The 19,602-nt window shown below is 45.1% G+C and overlaps 1 protein-coding gene across 3 annotated transcripts in view; it reads left to right on the forward strand.

Moving 5' to 3' along the window:
- The first annotated feature begins 804 nt into the window (after nucleotides 1–804).
- Nucleotides 805–19,602, forward strand: part of Csgalnact1 (chondroitin sulfate N-acetylgalactosaminyltransferase 1) — a 319,461-nt gene continuing 300,663 nt past the window's right edge. The window contains exons 1-2 of one of the 3 annotated variants that reach the window (XM_050126920.1): nucleotides 840–928; nucleotides 3,409–3,512. The gene's annotated coding sequence lies outside the window, so the exon portion shown is untranslated. Of the gene's footprint in view, nucleotides 929–3,408; nucleotides 3,513–19,602 lie in introns of all 3 variants that reach the window. The other 2 variants (XM_050126918.1, XM_050126921.1) reach the window with 2 other exon arrangements.

Here is a 19,602-nt window from a genome sequence, read left to right on the forward strand (position 1 = left end):
CTCGTAGTACTTTGATGCAGTCAGAGAAATTACTGTATGTTTTGTTTATTTGTTATAGTCGGAGTCTTCTATTTTCCAAAAATCTCAGCTGAGTTGCTGTGGGGAAGTGGCCGCCAGAGGTCCTTGTAGACATCCCTCAGCCACAGTGGGGCTGAAGGGTTAAAGGGGTTTCTGGTCTTCTGTAAATAAAAGCTTCTTAGTGAAGGCATTATCACCACTACCCAAAGCAGCAAAAACAGCAACTAGCTTATTAATTCTCTGAAGTACAATTTACAAAGTTTTGGATGCAAGCCGTCTTTGGATTGAGGACAGCCCTAGCAAAGCAAATCACACAGGGGACGAATGGGGAAATGGGTGGGGGGAGCAGGGCTAACTTGTAGGACAGACACTGAGCCCTCTCTCCCTTGGGGCGCAGCCTCCAGCAGTGTCGTAGGGCCTTTCACCAACTTCTCTGGATGTCAGTGATCAGTCATTCTTGAACACTCCGTGGTGCAGAAGAAGACCCTGTTCTCCAGGCATGGTGTCTGCAGTGACCGTCTCTCAATCAGGGTGCCCTGCTTTGCTCAGGAGCCGGACGCACTGCAGAAGGGCCCTGGTGGAATCTGGTGGCTGCAGCCAGGCGCGACCCCAGCCCTGAGGCCCACACTACCTCCACTACACGGGCTCGGGGGCTCCCACCCCGAGGCGGGCTCTGTGCTTGGCTGCTGTTCAGCCGGCGCTGCCCCTCCGCTCCCCCCCCCCCCCCCCCCCCCCCCCCCCCCCCCCCCCCCCCCCCCCCCCCCCGCCGCCCCTTATCCCTGGAGACTCCGTGGCTGCCAGAGCTGGAGGTGGAGCTGAGCCCTCTGCCGACTGGCAGGAGGGAAAGTTCGGCAGAGGCGGGAGCAGCGCAGCTGAGGGACCCCGCCCGGCTGTCAGCAGTGCTGCTGGGGTAAGTAGGGGTCCCTAACCCGGAGTGCAAGGCCGGGCGTGGCCGGCTGCGTGCGGGTGTGTTGCTGCTACTCGCCTGCCCGCTCAGCCCAGCGCCACTGCCCGCTCGGGGTTGGCTCTCTGTCAGCCCTAGAGGACGACCCCACGGCTGGTCTCCTGTGATCATGTTATCCTAGGGCTGAGGACTCCGCGATCACTGCCGTTGTGGATAGTGCTCGGTGCTTGGCGGGCTCGGTGCCTCTACATGGACCGCGAGTGCGGCTCCTAGCGAGGGTCTCCAGTGCCGCACCCCGTGACCAGCGCGGCTTCCCCAGCGCTGAGTCCAGAGCTACTGGCTAACTATACAGAACCCCTTTTCAAAGTAGCTTTGGCACGCGTTGGCGCCCCTAGTTTGCTGTTCCCGGATTATTTTTTGCTGTGAAGGAGAGGGTGGCCCGTGGGCAGCAAGCTTTCCTCCATTGTACCAGTGTAATGGTGACTCTCTGAGTCCCGAGGGTCTCCACTATCTGAGTGACCCAGTACAACCGTGTGCGCCAGGGGTGGAGAGAAGCTCTCCTAGGTCATGGTCTTGGGGTGCAGTGGGGCATTCTGAAAGCTGGAGGAAAAGGAAAGCTGTGCTGGGCGAAGGCAAAGTTGTTTGTTTCCGCCACACTTCCTGCACCTGTACCCCTGTCGTTTGAAGTTTATAGAGGAAAAGACATTAACAGTACTGTATATGGCCAGACACTGAGCCTCGGTGGATGCTAAAAATGAAACGGTAATGAATAATAGGATGACTGTATTTTGCAAACTCCATTTTTATTCTGATTGCAACGTCTTGGCACAATTGTCACTTAAATGTCATTAAAGATAACTAACTACAGTCCCGTTTATAAGGAATTTAAGTGTCTAGTAAATCCTCATAATTCTACGGGGTTTCTTGGATTGTGTTAACACTTTTCATGTAAGAGAGTCCCAATTATTGTGAGCTGTGAGCATTAATAAACTCTGGGGTTTGGCCACATGGAAAAAAGTCTTTCAAACGTGAAAATAACATAAAGACAGAGGGTAACTGGTGCCCTTGGCATAAAAGGTCAGGGGAGCAACCAGAAGAGTGATTACTCCCATAGAGGGATCATGCATTGAGCTTCCAGGAAGTGCCAATTCTGGGAAAATGTGAGACGGACCATATCCAGTGTAGGAACTTAATAAATGTATAACCATTTCTTTCATACTGAGCTACCTATTGTGTGTGTCCAACCTGCAGCCTATGGAGGGCAATAGGGTAAATAATGCTAAGGGCTTTTGTGTGTGTGTGTGTGTGTGTGTGTGTGTGTGTGTGTGATCAAGGTTTTCAGTGTGGTGCAAATGGTCAAGCTTGGATTTTGCAGATTAGGACACACCTGCTGCCACTACAAATCAAGCAATTCCTCCCCCCCCCCCCCAGACATTGTTTCTTTTTGTTGCCCTGGCTGTCCTGGAACTCACTCTGTAGACCAGGCTAGCCTAGACATCACATCTGTCTGCCTCTGCCTGGCAAGTGTTCAGATTACAGGCATGCAACCACCAAATCAGGATCAGGCAATACTACTTTAATTCTCTCCATATTTCTGTCTCAGATCTCATATGTCTAGTTGTAAAGTGTATTAGCGAGCTTCAAAGAAAATACCCAGTTTTTTGATTCATCTGAAGCATTTATCTAATTATTCTTTATCAATAAAAAAGTCAGGAGTCAGATATCAGGTTAAGAGCCTGGGAGGCCAGAGAAGCAGTGGGGCAGCCAGCTGTGTTGGCCTCCTACCTCTTCTGTTCCTCTATCTTTTCCGTTCCTCTATCCAAAACGGCCAGGAGCCTCTCTGAGCCCCACCTTACTGTCTCAGTCCTCCAAGACCTCTATGGTCAGTTTTGGTCAGCTAGTGGCTAGTTCTGCCCTCTGTTTCAAAACAAACTTTATTGTCAGAATGCAATTAAAACACCACACAACGCTCACCCGTTTACGTGACTGTGATATTGTGCTTTGCCATTCCAGAAAGCTATCGTCCAAGAGGCTTGTCCTGCTTTTTAACCACCCTGGGCAAGTCACGTGCTCTTTCCAATACCAGAATTCTAATGTGCAAAATTCTTGCAATACTCCTCACTTGATAGAGATACTTGGAGAATTAAATAACATTCTTTTAGAAGTGCTCAGAACACAGTAGACCCCTTCTTGAATGCTATCTCTTGTCTTTCTCAAGTACTTTTAGATATGTTTTACCTCTTAAAATCTTTAAAATGTGTAATTCTTTCTCTTACGTGATCTTTTCCCATCCGTCCATCCATACATCCATAAGGCTGTTGCTCACTGAAGGTCACTGGATGTTTCCCTACTTGTCCATTTGTACCCAGGAGTTGCCACTGTGGAGGATGCTGGTAGGCACCGCTTCAGTTGTGGTTTTTTTGTTTGTTTGTTTGTTTGTTTTGTTTTGTTTCTTTGGTTGAGAATCTAGTCTTCCTGTTTTCCAGTTCTGTGCTGAATGATATCATACTGAAAAGCAGAAACAGTACGCTGTGCATGGCTGCTCTTTCTCCTGCTTCCCTTGTCCCATCCCACTCCATACTGGCAAGCGGTAAGGACTTAAGGGTTTGTTGGCTTGGAATTCACAGTGTAATAAAGTTATTCTTCAGGTCACATCCGTCCTTTTCTATTTCTGATGAAAGGATCTTGGGATTGTAAATTACAGCCCTACCATATATTAAGGCTAACAGAGGTCCTAAAGAGGCTGAGATCAGGTAGACTTTATTACCTATTGATTTTGGCCTCATGATAAAGTGGTTTTATAAAACCTGTAAAAGCCGAGGTCTGGCAGTGGCTCCACCACTAGGGGCCTCCTCTGCACATGGGAATACCCTGCACATCATTTGTTCCCAGTCTTCTGGCCTTTCAGATAGCAGAGAAACCGAGCTTCCTTCACCAGGAAACATTTGCAAAAACCATTGACAAAGGCCTGAAAATAAATAAAAGCTCTCCTTGATGGATTCAGTGGGGTTTTAAAAATAAGTTTAGAGACTGAAATATTGAACTTTTTACTTTATGTATCATAATATTCAAATATGAAATTTAGAAATTAAATACGTGATTCAGATGTAGAATTTTAATGTTCTTTGTGTATGTGTGTGTGTGTGTTTGTATGTGTGTAGGTTCATCTGTTTATGGTGGATTTTTTTCTTAATCTTTTAATATACTTAAAATAGCCTTTTCTCCTAAATAGATATGTGTGGCACTATGTATATCTGCTAATATACATTGTAATGTACTGTAATAATATGAATTGCTTCTCAAGGGATTTGATATAGCCAGTTGAAGCCCCTCTTCTCTGCATTTTTTTTTCTTTTTGGAGCTGCACTAAATTTCACCCTTAAAATGTTGTTGCATTCTACCACACAGCATTAAAGGGAATCTTTCTTTTGTGGAGAAGTTTTGTCTAAAGTAGGGCCTCATTTGTAGCAGGTTGGCCTCGGATCTTCAGTGACCCTCCACACATACCCAGCTCTGAGTTTTAGAAAGCTCTTTTCCTTGTAAATTCTGATTTTAGTGAAGTCAGTCAGGCTCAAGGATATTTGCTGAACAGCTTGAAGGTGTGTTTATTTCCTAGACAGACCTCATTACTTGGGAGAAGAAACACTGACAGTCTATGCAAACCGGCGGTATCATCCCCGATAGAACCATAGTATTTGCAAATAAATAAGAATAGTGTCAGGTTTCCAGTGTGCTTTAGTTTATTTCGGGAAGCTAAACAACTTTATTCTACACAGAAAAGTCAGCTAAGGTAAAGAAATTCTGCACACTGAGACGCCAAACCTTCCAAAGGGGTTTCTCTTCTTACTTATAGAACCTTTCTGAATTCAGAAACATTTCAGACATCCAGTTCTGATGTTGGTGTGACTCAAAAACAAGGAAATCTGATTGTTTTTGTTTCTCTGTGGAGATCTAGGCTAGCCCATCGCTGAGGAACAAAATAAGAGGACTAACTTTTATCATGAAGGCCACAGATAATTTTTATAACCACCACCCTGCCATTAGGCTGAATTCTTTGGATTGTTTTCAGGGTTCTGGCATATCAAAGCGCGGTGCAGATCCTGTTTGTGCAAAGGTATGCTTTGCTAGAACCGGAAGAGATTTTTAACCTCCAGCTAGGGAAGGGCTTGGCGCCCCCCAGCCTCTCCTTCCTCTTCCCAAGGCGGAAGTTGAGCCTCAGCCAAAATGACAGGCATAGAGCTTGCTGCAGAACTGTGATTTAGTTTGGGCAAAAGCCCTGAGCTGACAAAGATTATGGATGCCTGCCGGAGGTTCAGAAAATGAATGGTTCTTTATACCTGGGAGTCATTTACAGGGACCTGCGTTTGGGAGGTGCCACCTTTGTGGAAATGACGACTGTGAGCTAGGATCTTTTGAGCCTATCACTTCGCACAGGCTGCACAGATGATTTCGGTTGCTTTTCGGCAATGCAAAAACCAAACATTTGGTTATCCTGGGGTCACATCTGCTCCTTTGTTTTATTTTCACACACCAAAGATGTGTGGAGCTGGTGAAGGGGCAAGTAGGAAGCCCAGGAGGTAGGTGTAAGCTGTCTGTCTAACACTGAACTCTGGGACAGCCTTGATTTTTGTATCCCAAGGCATAGTTTAATTTAGCAATCTTCACCAATGGTTTTGGGAATATCATCTATTCTGTTTCTGAAACAAAAGCCCTGTGGACCCTCAAAAGTGACGTTTCTTGTCTCTCCATTGTTAGATACTTAATAAAGCAATAGTCTCCTAGTACAGCTGAAACTGACCTTGAACTTCCTAGCCTCCAGAGTGCTGGGATTTCAGGCAAGCTCCACCACACCTAGCTAAGGGACTTGCTACTAAATTGGCCAACACATTTTAGTGGTGCTGCTGTTAGCCCGTGAGCTGTCCCTGTAGAACTTAGTTCTGTGTGCTTCTTTGGATGTGTGATTGACCATCCTGGGCCAGGTTGGTAAGCCTGGTAAACACATAGTTCATTAGAGTTCAGAGCCACTTACATTCCTGCTGGGAAGGAAGTGCTGTCTGGAGAAGTGTTGAGAAGAATGCAGGTAGTAAGTTGCATATGTGCATATGTATGTATCTCTCCTAGTGTTTTTATAATTATTGCTTGGGTTGCTTTCAGTGTAGATCAAGATCTCTTTAGCCATTGAAGTACTTCGATGAAGACTCTGAATTTAGTAGCTCTGGGATGGCTTGCAAAGTCAGATGCTTCTCTGAAGTTTTCTCACCACATTTCAGTACAAGGTAATTCTTTCCATGCTAAAACTGGCCAAGGCAGTGTTAAGTAGGGGATGTGAGATGCTCATTCCAGTTTGCACAGCCACTTTGGGGTAAGTGCACTGTTATTATTTGCACTTTACAGATGAGAGAACTGAGGCTGTATAAGGTTGGAAGGTAGAGCTAGGGCTTAATCTACATCTGCCTGGTTCAAGCCCAGAACCTCTGTTGTTCCCAGTCCCTCTTCCCTGTGTGTGTGCGTGTACGTGTGTGTGCGTGTGTGTGTGCAAATGCATGCATGTACCTGTGTGTAGGCTAGATCAAGCTAAGGTGTTATTTCTTAGGAACCATCCACCACTGGCTAGGCTGGGCATTCAGTTGTCTCTGTCTCCCAGTCACTAGGGTTACAAGTGCACACTGCACACCGCTACAGCCTACATGCTCTGTGCATGCTGGGGAACCGCAGAAGATCCTCATGCTCTTTTATTGACTAAGTAGGCAAGCTTTTTATTGACTAAACTATTCTTCCAGCTTCTACTGCTTTATTTATTTATTTTTCCCAGCATATAAACTCCTTGAATTGGCAATTGGGAAAATGTTTTAGGGTTCCGAGGCCTGAGAAAACTCTAGGACATTGATTTTCATTAGGTTATTGCACTGATATCTATTTCTGGGCAGGATAGAGCAAGATAACAAATGCAGTTTTATCAGAGAGTCTACTTCAGCACATTTTATTTATGCTTTACATCCAGAATTTTTTTCCTGGTAGCTCAACATATATTGTGATGAACTTTTCTCTCCCTGTCCCCCCCCACCTCTCTCTCTCGCTCGCTCTACTTTTTATTTCTCTTTCTCTCTCTCCCTCCTTCTTTCTCTTTTTCTCCCTCCTTACTTCTTCTCTTTTTCTTTCTTTCTTTCTTTCTTTCTTTCTTTCTTTCTTTCTTTCTTTCTTTCTTTCTTTTTTTCTTTTGTTTTTTTTGTGACTGGGTTTTGTTTTCTCTGTGTAACTCTGGCTTTTCTGGAACCTGTTCTGTAGACCAGACTGGCCTCAAACTCTGAGGTCCAATTGCCTCTGCCTCCCCAGTGCACCACCTCCACTCAGCAGATGGTTAACTTCTTGTCAAGGTGCTTTGCAGGCAAGTTGTAAGAAGAACATATGGATAAAATTAAGCATGCGGGTTGCAGGATGTAAAGGTGTGAATGCTGAAGCCAGCCATTCACTGGGGAAAGTGCTCATACTCACGTTATGCAAAGGCTTCCCAATAGATAAGTCAAGGACTAAAAAGCAGGGGCAGCAATGCAGGAAGAGGGCATGTTTTATGCCTTGGAGCTTAGCAGTGCTCGGTTTGTCAGCCCAGCTTTATCCCCTCTTGACTGGGGTGTCTGGACCTCCCATCCCTTAGTTTCCTTGTCTGGTTTTTGCATGCATAATGGGGACAATGCATTTTGGACTTGCTGCAAGAATTAACTGAAATCTCAGATAAAATGCCATGCCTCCACAAGTAGCTGGTACCAACAACAGTACCTCCCTACTTTTCCTCCTTAACTAACTCCTCTCATGGTCTCCTATCCTTTTTTCCCCACCTTGTCCTGACTGGTCAGGGAAGCATAAAAATAATGATATCTGAAGTCCAAAATCGAATGTGATCAACTCTTGACAAATATGTTCCTTTCTGGTTCTCTTTCATGAATCTGGGACAGACTTGGCAATAGCGTTAGATGATCTGTGAACTGGCATTGCCCTAGGGTCCCTAGCCCATAGTGTCACTTTCTGAGCTGACCAGAAGAGGTTCTAGCAGCCAATGATAGCTTAGTGCCTAGTGCAGATGCCCATGATGTAGAGTAAGGTTGGAACTTGAGGGTAAAGGAGAGGGTATTTAGGGAAATTGGAACAAGTTAGAAATGAGGTTCAAGGCAGGCTAAGCAGAAAATGGTCAGGATTTAGGGGTGAGCAAGACTGACTCTTAGCATCTCGTCCCTGAAATTCCTGGGGTTGACTTGATGATTCGGGCTTACAGAGCTTACACACAGACTCTGTCCAGAAGCTCACTAGAGAATGGGAGCCCTTCTGCACCCAGCCTGGTGTATTGACGAATAGACATGTCTAGCTCCCCAGGCTCTGACTACAGGGCTTTTCCATAGTGGTGCATCTTCTGCCAGCAAGGAGCTAAATCAAAATTGTTAGCTCTCTGCCAATTCCCACTTGAGATTTCAAGGGTTAGTTGATATCACAGAAGAAATGAGCCTCCTGGTTTTTTTTTCTTCCTTTTTTCCATCTGGGGATTTGGTTAGAGACACCCATGTCTGTTTCACTGTGTGGCAGGGAGCCAGAACCACAGGGGCCTCTGGGTGTGTCTTCTTGGCACAGCCTGTATAGTGGGCTGTGTTGTGGACCAGGGTGGGTTTTACCACGATGGGCCTGGTGGTTTTATGATAATGAGCAGCTTTGTTTGGTGTGCAGAGTAGATGCTGTGTGTGGTGGGGCAGGAATGTGAGTTTTACAGAATCGCTACAGTTCAGGACCCACTCATTCAGCTACGGAGCAGGAGGCCTTGAGTTATTTATTGTGTGGTGGCACATAGGCACAAACCGACCCTTCTGTGACTAGGAAAACAGGACCTGCCCAGGTGTAAGCGAAGCTTGAGTCAGGGTTTTTAAAAAAGTAGGGAAAAATAAATGCAGGATAGGGTTGGAGAACCATTTATTTAAATAAATTTACTAAAATTTTCAAAATACCATTTTATAGGATTCATAGAGCATATTAAAATGAAAGCTACGAGCCAACTTTAAAAACACAACAGAGGAAAAGCTTTAAACAAAGACGAATAGTCCTTAAAGTGAAATCCAAGTTAGCTCCCATGGATTGGGGAAGATTGTTACAGTGAAGACACATGGAGGCCCGTGACGGTTAGAAAATGTGGGGACAGTGTCTGAAACGAAGAAGCTGTGTCGGGCTGGAGAGATGGCTCAGTGGTTAAGAGCATTGCCTGTTCTTCCAAAGGTCCTGAGTTCAATTCCTGGCAACCACATGGTGGCTCACAACCATCTGAAATGAAGTCTGGTGCCCTATTCTGGCCTGCAGACATACACACAAACAGAATATTGTATACATAAATGAATAAATAAGCACTGCTTCTTTGTGTGATTTTAGGCAGATCAATTCTTTAGATTCTAGTTTCTCATTTAGACTATGAATCGGCTATCATGGCTTTCATACCGGGGGTTTTCTCCTGAGAGAGAAGTAGGGAACGCCTGTTCTGCGAGGCAGGTGCCTCATCCCTGGAAGAGAAAGGAGCCATTCTCTTGTTTCACTATGGAGGAGATTTAGGCGACCAGAAGGAGACTGCTGTGTTTGCCCTGGACAAAGTCTCTAAATTCTGATCTTGGACAATTTTCTACTTGTCTTCAGTTCTTAGACTGTCATAACCCGGTATATCTTTGGATTCCCATTGGGCATATGCCAGTGTGATAAGTGAAATGAGTCCCAGAAAACCGTACTGGGCCCTAGCATTAGCTACTTCCTTGTTATTATGGCAATATACAATATAAAGCAGACCAAGGAAGGAAGAGGATTTCTTTTGACTCATACTTTGGGAGAAGAGTCCGTCATGGTTGGGAAGACGCAGTGGTGGGCATACGTGGTGGCTGGTCATCTTACACCTGCAGTCAGGGGATGAAGACCCATGGTGGGGAACACAGCAGTGGGCGTACGTGGTGGCTGGTCACCTTACACCTGCAGTCAGGGAGCGAAGAGCCATGATGCTGATGCTCAGTCTATTTCTCCTTTTTATCCACTTTGGGACCACAATACGTAGAATGCTATGGGCAACATCCAGGGGTCTTCCCTACTAAATTAATTTTTCTGGAACATTCTCACCGATAAACCTAGAGGAATGTTACCCTGCTGGTTGATTCTAAGACCTGTCAAGTTGACAGTCAAGATTGACTATCACAGTATTTTGATGCAGCTTTAGTTTTTGATTGAGGGCAGTAGGCCCAGGGCTTTCTGTTCAACAATGGATTCTACTGTCTCCTATCGGTCCCCAGACTTGCATGGATATGAGTAACTCAGATTATTCACAATGCCTTTTGGTAACCTGTGTACATAGGTTAGGTTAGTGTTCGGTAACCTCACGAACCAAATGTAAAATTTCTTTGCTCATTGAGAGCTAGGGCTGCATCTCTCCAACCCCTGCTCATCATTTCAAACTGGTGAACTCTATTGGTGGGCAAGGCTAACAAGAGAGTATTTGTGTTTTTAAGTAGGGGGGTGGGGTAGGGAGGTAGGTATGAGTGCTTTGTAAATCTGATTGCCTGAGGGCATGACAACGGATGTGTTTGACGTGATGCTGGCTGGGCTTGGGCTAAAAAGGGCATGGAGATGTGTTGTCAATTCTTGGGGCTTAGATGACAGTGCAAATGGCCAGGGACTGTAGCTGTTCTTCATCACCAAAAAAAAAAAAAAAAAAAAAAAAAAAGAAAGGTAGGGCTTGAGTAGAGTGAGCTTAAAGAATTCAACTTTGTTCATTCAGTAACTTCATACGGATTAGAAATATTTGGAATGGCCACACTGTGCTTTCTAAAGAAAGTTGTTTTTCTTCTGGAGGGCTGGCAGAATCCACAAAGCAGTATTCTTGAAGCTCGAAGTATTGAGAAGACCATTGGTTAGCAAAACTATACTCAGGGAAAGAACAGTATTTCTGAGATCGTTGTTTCTTGTCAGTTTGTGGCAGAAGTCTCCGCTCATTGGCGAGAGTCTGCAGGCTATCACTGTGGAATCACAGAAAGACAGGAAGGACTAAGCTAAGGTGACTCAGCCATCCAGTTAGGAACAGGCCCGGGTGGTTTGCTCCCGTCCTGCTGTTAATGGTGAGAACGCAGCATTATTCAGCACAGTGGCTGTTGAGAGGTAATTCTAGGTGCTGCTATGGTAATGCAACAGACAGAGCTAACTGTCTGCCCTCAAGTCTCTCAGAATCTATGGACAGACTCCTGCTGTGTGCTTGGCGTTTTGGTGCTGACATAGACGAACAGGAGTTCAGGGAGTGGAGTTCGATAAAGGAGGGGCTAAGCGCCACACAGAATGTCTTCTCTTGGATTCTAAGCACTCAGTATCTGCATCACGAACACAGGGATCTGTTTTCATTTCCTGCCAATTTTGCAACATCAGAAATGGAAATGAGAGGCTGAGGCAACAGCTCAGTTAGCAAAGTGCTGCTTGGTAACCACGAATTCAGCTCCCAGCGTTTATGTAAACCCAAGCATGGGCATTTGTAACTCAGCACTGGGTGATGGACCAGGGAGGCAGGCAGATCTTTGTAATCCAGCGAGTTTTGACAAACTGCTAAATCCCATATTTAGAAATTGAAGGATTCCAGTTTCAGTGAGAGAACTTGTCTTTAAAATAATAATAATAATAAGGTGAATAAAAATAGGGGAAGAAAACCAAAATAAACCTTCGGCCTTACAAGGTGCTTATAGTGACCCCCTCCTCTCTGTATGTGTGCTTTAAATACCTTAAAATTACCACTTCACACCCTTTCTCTCTTCTATTGCTCTTTCTCTCTAAAATGATTTCAGTTTCACTGGTACAACTTTAGCTAGTTGGTTTAAATGTGAAACCCTTTGTTCTCTGAATTGCAAACCCATGATCTTTCTGAAAATAGATCTTATTTCTAAGAATAGTTCTGAGGAGTTGTTTGGGGGTGAAAATGGGACACATGGTACTATGTCACTAGGGTTTGTCAGGGCTTTCATATTGGGCTTTTCAATTAAAACAAGCCTACTTTTCTCCTGAAATACAGAGTGTAGGACGATCAGAGACATCTCCTTTAACTCAAATACTACTGAAACACTTTTTCTAGAATTCATTTACCATTGGAAAAACTATTTCCAATGGTTGGGTCTGATCACTGTGTAGGCAACACCTGGATTTGAACACATCTGCCTGGAGAGATTTGATCTCAAGTTTCCTGTACTTAACAAGTGAAAGCGTCATCTCTGGGCTGGGGCGTAGCTCGGTTAGCACAGTACTTGCCAGCATACACGAAGCCCTGAGTTTTGCCCCTGATATAACTAGAAATGTTGTTGTATGTTAGCAGTTCTGGCACTAGGGAGGTATAGGCAAGAGGATCGAGAGTTCAAGGCCAGCATCAGCTACGGTGAGTTCAAGGTTAACATAGGTTGATGAGACCTTGTCAAAAACCAAAGCAAATTAAACAACTAACCGTGGTATAGGATTGTGAATACTTTAGTTGCTTTTATGTCATCTTTAGATCAGCCTGTAGATTTCTGGGTGGAGGGAGCATAGTTCATCCCTCCACCCCACTTTTGATATATTCCAATGACTATGGTACAGTAAGCACACAATGGACACATATGAGGCTCTCAATAAATATGTACAGGTCAACAAATGCAGCAATTCCCTCATCGATAGATAGGGTTCGTAAGAAACCGCGTTCACGAATAAGCAAATGACTCTCTAGGACCCTGTATGTGATGTAAAGCTGACTTGGGGAAACAAAACAGAAAACCGTGCTTATAAGTCTTTTATTATTATGTACAGTCTGTAACTATGCCTGGTTTCACCACATCTCTGTTTGCTGGGTGTTTCCTTAAGAGTTACCCATAAGCAAATTATGTATTCGTCAACTTGTGGCAGGCTGGATCTAACACAGTCAAGAAGGCTTCCAACACATTAAGTGCTCTTGAAGGTAATGAAAAAAGGAGGGCTAATTACTTAACTGAAGTGGTTGTAAGAGAGATGTTGGGCATCTTGACTCTCTGGGACTGTGACATCAGCAAAAGTGGCTTACAAAAGGCGGCTTTGCGAAACAGCAAGGACAAATCTCTCTGAATCAAGTTACATTATTAAAACTATGAGGACTGGACTAAACAATGCCTCGAGTGTCGGTGGGTGAAGCAATTTTAAAGTATGTGGCTGGTGTTCACAGTTGGAGCCTACGAGATTTTACATTTAATGGCTCTACCTTTTCCCATGGCCATCCGTCTTTCTCTTTAATAAGCAATACTCCTTATCAGGCCTGACTTGTGTACATTGATTGCACCATTATACTGGTTAAATATTAAAGCATTTTTCCCCGTGTGAAGTCTAATTAGGCAAAGTGTTGAGTGCAAGCCTGGAATTATCATTCAGAATAATAGCTCAGTCATTACCTGTGACACAGACCTCAGTCTGCTGAATTGTGGACCTTTTGTTCACCCCTAATGAGAACGCCAGTGCACTGGTCTCTCGCTCTCCTCCTTGCTCTCTCGTTCTCTCTCTTTTCAGTCCTCATGATTGAACCCTGGGCTTTGTGCAAGACAGCCCAGCACCACGACGCTGAACTATGTCCCCAGGCATCTTTTCATTGGTTACTTTTTTATTTTAATATTTATTATTAATATTTTGTTTGCATGTATGTGTGTTGGGGGTATGCATGTGTATATGTGCATTTGCATGTGCATAGGCAGGTGTGTGCATGTGCCTGTGGAGACCTAAGGTTGATTTTAGGTGTCTTTTTCAATTGTTCTTCACTTTATAATATGCCGAGACTGAGTCTCTTGCTGAACCTGGAACTCACCATTTTTGGCTACTTTGGCTAGTCCACTTACTCTCGGAACTTCCTATTTCTGCCTCCCCTTAGCCAGGACTACAGGAGCCTGCCATATCCACCTGGATTTTACATGATTGATGGGGGGCCCAACTCGAGTCCACTTCCTTGCATATAAAACGCTTTATCTCCTAAGCCATCTTCCAGTCAATTAATTAATTGATTGATTAATTAGTTAATTAATCAGGCCTTGAAATTGCTATGTAGCCAAGGATGACATTGAACTCCTCATCTTCCTGCTTTTCCTCTTGACTGCAGGGCTCATAGACTTGTGTCAACACACCTGGCTCTCATTTCTTATTTAAAATTAAAAAAAAAAAAAGCCCTAGTCTTCTGTGAATCTCTGCATATATTCAGGTGCACACACACGCGTCATATGAGGCTGAGTGGTCTGAAGCAGATCGGGCCCAGCTTCTGCCTTGCTCTTCTCTCAGAGAAAAGCTTTTAAGTCACAAGTTTCCTGTAATGTCTGGTTATCAGGCTAATAGCTTCCCTCTCAGTGGTCCCAGTGCATGCTGGGGTTTTTTTTTGAAAGTGCCTCTACGCTGTCACCATTACAAACGGCAGCAATATCATGTTCCACTTAGGAATTATGGGAATCAGTGGGCATGTCTCTTTAAAGAGAAATTTTATTTCCAGTTGATTTTGAATGTGGTCAGATAAAAATAAAATTTGGCTCTAAAGTAAAATATGAACACGAATCTCAAAGACTTGACAATTCTACTTCACTAATGGAGACATGAAAGCTTGGAGGATGGCACGCTGAGGTCCTCATGAGTGATGGAGATAGAAACAGACCCGGAGCCCTGTACACCTGCACTTTCAGCAGGGAGGTCCTTGGCAGAGGATGATGGGAATGATCTTCCCACTGTCCCAGCCCTTTACTCATAGCCTGGGGAGCCTGGAAAGGTTCTGAGGGCAGGATTGCTGCCTACAGTCAGCTGAAGACAGGGTCCATATCATTTGAGTTTCTCTGGATTTACAGAAGAATTTGCATTTTGTATTGCTAATTGGCAGATTGCTGGGAACCGGAACTCAATGATTCATAATCCAAGCGCAGCCTTGGAGAGTCTCAGTGTCCTCCAGCCAGTTAGATGAGCAGCAACAGCTGTCAGGCAGTGATCCCAGAGAGTGCTGGCTGCATCTGGGCAGTGTCGGGGCTCAGCTGGGAACTGCGCTTCCGTGACAAAAATCTCAGTGTCTTGCTTGATTTTTGCAGCCTGCAAGCACACTTACTAGTTCTGCATATCTGACCTGAGCTTGAAGAGGATCCAGAGGATGCCTGGGCCTTGACAACACCTGCCAGTTTATACAGTTTGATCCAGAAGCAGGCGAGCTCTGAGGTGTAATGTGTCTGGGCAACACCAGATGCCGTTTGCCAGCCTATTCCTTTGCCACTCTGCCCTGCCACCCCGGTCCCATTCTTTTGTCTGTAAAGCAGGGGAAACAGCAAACACTTAAGTTTAGTCTGTTGTGTGCAGGAGCTGTCTCAATGCTATTGGGGCATAAGTCATTTCATCTTTATAGTAACTTGTTTGTCATCATCTCCTTTTTTCAGTGTGAAAACCGAGGCCCAAAGAAGTGTAACGCCTTTTAGGGTGGAGCCAGCCTTTAAATATTGGCGACTGCTCCTCTTTATCCGCTGTTAGGCTTGAGGTGACTGTGAGGATCAGCAGGGATAAATGAACCCAATATACCAACTCTCCTCTTGTTTGTTAGAACAAGGCCACGGTGGCTTTCCTGACGAAACCCCTGAGACCCTCGGAGGTAGCATTTTCTTCTCTCATAGCCAAGCTGTAAGGAACTGGATCAGAATCTGAGGGTTGCTTTGGCAATTTTACAATTACCATAGAATCTAGCAGACTGGTGCAGGTCCCTGGAGTTGGGGAGACAAGTGGGACCTGCCCAGGACAGGCACATCTGGGGCTGCCAGTCAAGGCTCCTTGTCTGCTTGCCCGGCTCCCTGCGCTTTTCCTGGCAGAGTCTAAGGGTCAAGTGTTAAATTTGCTTCTCCCTCAGGCAATTAAGCTTATTAGCCATGCTAACAGCATTTCCTGTGCCCTGGAGCAGAACACACTCAGAAGAGCCCCAGAGCACTCCCGGATGTCTTCAGGGACGCTTTTGGCCCTCTTGAACAACTATTTTTCTATCCGTTTCTTCCATTCTGTTCAGTTCGCAGCCCAATTCACAGAATCCAGCCGTGTTTCCAGGTGATTCTGTTATGGAATTTAGGCATTGTCTTGCATCTGTTATTTTGTTTACTTTTAAATTAATAAATCACAAATCCATGTTATGTATGTAACATGCTCACTGTGCACATTAAATTACAATAATAAAGTCAGCATTCCCGCACATCCAGAACATTCTCTCTCAAGCCCTGGCTGGGCATGTGCTTCTGGCCACACATCCGTCCTTCCTCTTGTTCCTCCACTGCTAGGGCAGCAGATCTCTCCATACTGTAAGATGCTTGCTGAGCTTTCTTCAGCGCTCTACCACAGATGTACACCACGTTGTTTCTGAGACGGGCCACGGAAGTTTAACTAACACCTTAAGAAGACCAGTGAGAAGTTACTAAGATAAGTTGAGAGAAAGGCAGAAATGGAGACTCTTCAGAGCAAAGAGTGGACCCTAGCTTCATAGTCCAGGAAAATCTATCTTCCATGTTCTGAGGGCATAAAAAGCAGCAAGGTGGGATTTGTACCAGAATTTGGGTGAAGAAGCCTGGGCTGTGAGGCTCTGCTGGTCTGTCCTACTAAAGAAGCTGTTTGAGGAAGCCCTCTGCACATGTGGTGCTGCCCAGGCTGCTGCCCCCACAGCAGGCTCTGCTCCCTCCAGGCTAGGAGCCAGAGGTGCTCTGTGGGTGGAGGGAAGTTCTCTCTCTCTCTCTCTCTCTCTCTCTCTCTCTCTCTCTCTCTCTCTCTCTCTCTCTCTCTCTGTGTGTGCATGCACGTGCGTGCCTGGTTCCACACTTCCTGGAACCAGACCTGGCCTTGTACAGTGATAGAGAAGCCCTGGAACTATCACCTCTGCCCAGGGGCTCTATGTGAAAAGGGCAGAGAAGTAAATTTCAAGACTGGGGAGGTGGGATGGTGCAAAGAGAAAAGTCGACTCCCAGGGCTGTAGGTCAAAGGGACTCAGTGAGGGGTCCACCCACCAACACCCTACACCCTACAGAAGTACCCACGAGAAAGAGAGAAACTTGGTTTAAATATGCGCTGGTCTAGAGACTGTGAAGGCTTTTGCAGTAGGGAGGAGGATTAAGTCGGCCTTCCTATCGATGCAGGGATAATGTAAAATAGAAATTTATTTCTCTCCTATATATAAGTAGTAACTGAGTAATTCAGGAACAGAGCTTTTTCAAACAGGTCCCAGGAACACACCCATATCCTATGTGTGCAGCACCCGGAGGAAGCAGCTAAAGCTCCAGCAGTCACAACACACTCCAGGCACAGAGGAAAGAAGAACGGGGGAAGGGCCTCCCATTCAAGGAGGCCTTTAGGCTACCCTACCCAGCATTTTTTGCTTATACCTCATTTATGGGTGTTCAGTTACATTATCACGAAATGTAACGAAGCCCGAGCCACAGAGTGGTGAGCCCAGCTGAACGTTGTCTTGTGTAAAATACCAGAGGCGATTGGGAACCTCTTTCATTCCATTTTTTACTACACTGTCAAGAGGTCTTTCTCCACACCTGGAGGGCCCAGTGCTGTAACTTGGAATGAGGATGGACGGAGGAGGGCCCGATGGCTTGCCTGCATAGAGCTGGCCGGGCCAGGAGCTGGAGCCTGAAGCTTTCTGGTCATGGTCGTCTTTGAAGGTCAGTCTGCACATTCAGCTCTCCGCTTGCTGTATTTGGTGACACAGCAACCTTAGGGGCTTCCTATTACCTCCCAGAAGCTGGAGAATGTCGCTGGCTTATCAAGGGGGACAGGCACTGCCAGTAGTATTTTACCTTTCTGACTCAACATACTGCTACCATGCAATTTTGACAGTTAATTTTAATAAGTATCCTTTAAAAATAGCCTGATGATAACCAGAGGAGATGTACACTTTCGTTAGTTGTCTCAAGCAGCGTCTGCTGAAGTCGGGGCTCAAGGGGCATTTACTTACATTGAGAGGGTTGACCAGATCCAGTTTCTCTTCTCCTTTCCCCTTGATTCCCTCCCCTTTCCCTTCCTCTTCCCTCATTCCCTCCTGATATTGTACAGTTTCCACAAGCCACATGTTTTAGTGTCCATGTCTTTAGTTTATCTTGTAGAATCTTTCCCACATGTTTTTGATGCTAATAAAATTATTAACCAGGATCACCTCTAGCACCAACCTCCTTTTTTTTTTTCATATGACAGGGTTTTGCCACACAGCCCGAATCGCCTGGAACTTGCTATGAGAACCAGGCTTGACTTGAACTGGCTGGCAATAATCCTCCTGTCTCACAATTGCTGGGATCACACGTGTGAGCCACCAAATTTGACCTCATCCTGGTGCCTCTTCCTAAAAACCAATACAGAATATTAAAAAAACGTATGATCGCTAACTGTTTATCACTTAACAGTGTTTTTTGTCCTACAAAATTTACATATTGGGGCTATTGTATTTTATAGTGAACATTTATATGTATCTGCTACATTTGTGTGCGTGTGCGTGTGTGCATGTGTGTGCATGTATGTGTGTGTGTGCATGCATTCACGTGTTTTCACTCACTCACTGTTCTTGCATTTCAGATATTCTGGGGTGTTTACACTTCTGATATATTATTTCAAGGTTCTTACATTGAGAGCCTGTTAGCAGTGGACAAGCTATGATTTGAATGTGAGCTGCCCCCAAAGGCTTGTGATTTGGATCGCAGCTGTTTTATGACATTTGGCCTGGTTAGCAGCAGTGGCATATTGGGGGTGAGCTTTGAGGCTTATAACCATCTCCTGCTTCTGACCCGTGTTATCAGCTTCCTGACCCACACACGGGTCCATGAGAAGGAGCAGCTCTAAGCTCCTGTCTCTTCGGAGCCAGCTGCTTTTCCATGCCTTCCCCCAGGATGGACTGTATTCCCTTGAACTACGCACCAAAGGAGCTCTCCCCTTTAGGCCACATACGTTTGGATTCTTCTAATGTGGCCCTTCCCCTTCCTTCCCTCTGATACACTGTAGCTCAGCCAACATGGTCCCGCCAGAGGCAGAGCACCTGAGGCTGTCTGATCCTCTGAAACAACTGCCCGGCCTTGGCTTCTTTGTTATAGCAGCAGAAAACTGCATTATGATTTTCAAACATCCTTTAGAGCAAAATCTTTGCTATTTGGAGTGACACTGGGTCAATGGCAGGCCATCGCTCTTGGAAGGAGCTCTCTAGGCATTGAGGGAGGTCGTCTGATCACGTTTATATCCAGAGACATAGTTGAACTATGCAATACTCTACTTTTTTTCACATAAGCCGTATTTTTCTAGCTCAGTTCTTAACATTGCATCTTTGGGGAAGGGTTCTATGCATGGGATCCCTTTGGCAGCCTGTAGACCTAGTGTGTGACAAAGGTATTGTCTCCTATCTCCTATTCCTGACTCACTGAAATAGAAGTCTAGGCTCTAAGAGTGGCACACGCCCCAGTAGCTAACCAAATTCTAATATCTCTTTGGACCCTTGCCTTGCTATTGTTTGGGGCTCTGAAGATCTTCCTATTTTCTAGTAATAATACCACAATTTAGATATTCATTATTATCATATATAGAATGTGTGTGTGTGTTTTGAAACTTTGGTAATTCGGTATTTTGTACAGATCGTTTTTGTCTCTCATCTGCCAAACCACTGGCAGTGGGATTCTGTGCATTTA

The sequence above is a fragment of the Alexandromys fortis genome, unplaced genomic scaffold, assembly GCF_014885135.2.
Source record: "Alexandromys fortis isolate MF-2015 unplaced genomic scaffold, M_Fortis_MF-2015_v1.1 scaffold_261, whole genome shotgun sequence".
Classification (NCBI taxonomy): Eukaryota; Metazoa; Chordata; class Mammalia; order Rodentia; family Cricetidae; genus Alexandromys; species Alexandromys fortis.